The sequence below is a fragment of the Kryptolebias marmoratus genome, linkage group LG22 (genome assembly GCF_001649575.2).
Source record: "Kryptolebias marmoratus isolate JLee-2015 linkage group LG22, ASM164957v2, whole genome shotgun sequence".
Taxonomy (NCBI): Eukaryota; Metazoa; Chordata; class Actinopteri; order Cyprinodontiformes; family Rivulidae; genus Kryptolebias; species Kryptolebias marmoratus.
In genome coordinates, this window is record NC_051451.1 from 29,606,682 (window position 1) to 29,609,867 (window position 3,186).

A 3,186-nucleotide genomic window follows, 5' to 3' on the forward strand; every position below is an offset into this window, starting at 1 on the left:
TCCGTCCGTCCGTCCGTCCATCCAGTTACATTTCAAGAGCAGATCATCCAGAGGAGCAGAAATTCTGAAACATCCATGTTTTTTTTACCTTGGGGGAGCTGGCATCCGTCTTCAGCAGTCACAGTGTGAGAGACAGGGGACACCTGGACATGTCTCCAAATTATCACAGGGACACCTGGAGACAAATAAGAGACAACCACAATCACTCTCACTCACATCTAGGGACAATTTAGAAGTACTGATGAACCTAACGTGCATGTTTTTGAACACTGTGCTGCCAACTCAAAAGCAGACTCTTTTTCTTTCAGCTGTTCCTTTTTCAGGGGAGTCGTCCTCCATCTAACTCTGTCTTCTGTGTCCTCTGTCCTCAGTCCAACTCCCCCCACGTCCTCTCTAACTGCATCCATACATGTCCTCTTTGTCTCTAACATCCTTCTGTCCCTCCTCTGCTCATGTCCAAACCATCTCAGTCTGTCCTCTCTAACTGCATCTCCCAGTCCTTCAACCTGTGCTGGACCTCTGATGACCTCATTCCTAATCCTGTCCATCCTCGTCCCTCCCAAGGAGAACCTCAACATCTTCAGCTCTGACACTTCCTGTTCTGTCTCCAAACAACATGGCTGCTCTCACCACTGTCTGTAAACAGTGAGAGATCCTGATGTCCTCTGCAAACATCATAGTCCTCGGGGATTTCTGCCTGTCCTCATCTGTTAGTCTGTCCATCAGCAGAGCAAACAAGAAGGGGCTCGGAGCCGATCCTTGATGCACTCCCACCTCCACATTGCTTTTTCTAACACAACCCTTAACATTTCCCCGGCTTGGGATCGGCATGAGAGATACACTGGCTTGTGCTCCTGACAATAAAAATCAAATAGAATGAAAACTTTAGGTTCCTTTTGTTTTTATTTCACTTTTCAGAAGCCAACCCAGGTAAACCACTGTTACAGCACATCTCACATTGATTGATCTCACTGACTCACATTCATTTTACTCTGAAATCTTTAAAGATATTGCAGCTGGCATCTAAAATTTGAATATTTCTGAAACTCCAATCTTCCTAAACATAAACTGTGCAACATGTAGTGTGTGTAGCGTTGGGTCTCTCTTGAGTACATTTGTTGAACCAGCTGAGCACAACCTTCAGACCAAAGGCCCGACTCATCAGGCTTCTGCTCTTCTTGTTTTTGTTCTGCAACCTTCACCTTTGCTCTTCTTTCTCTCTGGGGTGAGTGAGCAATGCTGTTGACCCCCCTTTACTGTCTTTGATATTTTTCTTCTTGCTTTTTTATCTGGGGTGGAAGTAAGTTTCCTGCCTAACAATCGAAGGAACCTGGGAGTCAGAGGTGTAATGCTCCCTGATCTCTGTATCTTGATCTCTTGTGAAGACAAAACACAAAACTCATCTCTGTTCCATACAGCTGGTCAAATAAGGAAGTTCTGCAGGAAGAACTACTTACTGTTGAGAAGTTTATGGATGATAACCACTTGGATTTTTTTGTTTGTTGGGATTCATTTTAAATGAAAAGCCTATGATTCCTTGAAAGAATACATATTACCCACCACCTTTCATGCCAGAGTTTTTTACTGAGATCATCGTTTGTTGAGAAATGACAGTCCTTTGAGTCAAACATGGTGAATCGGTCTCATGAGGTGTGTTAGAGCTCATACTATGTGTTGTAGACGACTCTCAGCTACTACTACACCAAATTAGTTTAATATCTGTAAAACTAATAGAGTTATAGCCATTTTTGTGTTTGCTAAGGTTGACAACCCTACCTAACATCATCCTACACAGTTTTACACACATACACTGACCTTACCTAAAATTTGTAAGTGCCATGTGTTGTTGTTATTGTATGTACGCATTTGATGACAGATGGTTCTCTGCATTTGACTCATCACACATGTGAGACACACATGTGGAGCAGTGGGCAGCAGGGATTGGATGTCTTGCTCAAGGACACTGCAACATAAGGCCATGGCAGGGAATCGAACCTGCAACTTTCTTATCCCAAGACGTCTGTCCTACCAATGTTCCTCAACCCCCCAGTCCACACAGAATCACACACAGAGTTAAACACACATAAAGTGGAAACCAAGTGGGGACTGGGATCTGCTGTGATGACTGGCAGGTGCTTTAACAGGCTCTGATTGGCTCTGAACTCACCTGAGATCGACTGGTTTCTGACCACACACAATCCTTCCCTCTATCTATTAACTACCCCTATCACTGTCTCAAGCTGTGTCCCTTAAAATCTTGGACCTAAAGTTGATTTGAAATGAAGATATCCTGTTTGATTTGAGGAATTTCTCTCTCCCTCGTCTCCGGGACAGTGGGAGAGAGGGCCACACAATGTACCAGTTAAAAGGACTTGGTCACAATTGAAATTGGGCCCTCTAAAATCCCTGTAGAGCCTCCAGGGCCCCTCATTACAGTTCTGGCCTGAATAAAAGGAGTTTCTGAACACTGGACACCCTTGTGTTCTCCTGGTGCCCCAGCTGAGAGCTATTGATAAGCCCCACAATGTCCTGAACAGTCCTTCACAACAGAGAAGGGCTCTTTTCTATAAAGGGTAGTTCTGGATTCTGAGAGGAGGGCCTACTTTTTCACGAGGAGCCATCTACAATCTGTTGCTTACCCCTCAGCCTTGCCTGATTTCTTCTCCCCTTCAGCTCCTTTCCTTTGCAAAGAAAGACAAATGAAGCATAAATTCCTGAGCGCCTGGCAGCGACTGACTGTTCTCTGTAAACTTGTTCCAGCTCTCTCTGCTGGTCTCTCAAACCCTCCCTTCCCTCTCTTTCAGCATTCAGTCTCTCTCTCTTGCTTGTTTTCTGTCTTTTGTCTACAAAAAGCCCCAAGGCTTTTTTTATATCCTAGACTACATTCATTACTTCTCTTATGTGCATCTTAGAACTCCTTTTTCTCAGAGACTAAAATACTAGAATACTATAAATGAGCGGACTAATAAATTAGGTTCCATTAAATAAGCGTCATGTTTTATACAGTTTAAAGGACATCCATACACTTAGCAAAAATCCCAGTTCTTTTTAAATTTGTGAAATTATTTTTAATTTTTTAAAAAAAGGACCTAACTCACACTAAAACCTATTATTCTTAAAATTGTTGGAATTAAAAAAATCTTTGGATGGTTTGTTTTATTCTCATACACTCACACACTGACTCAC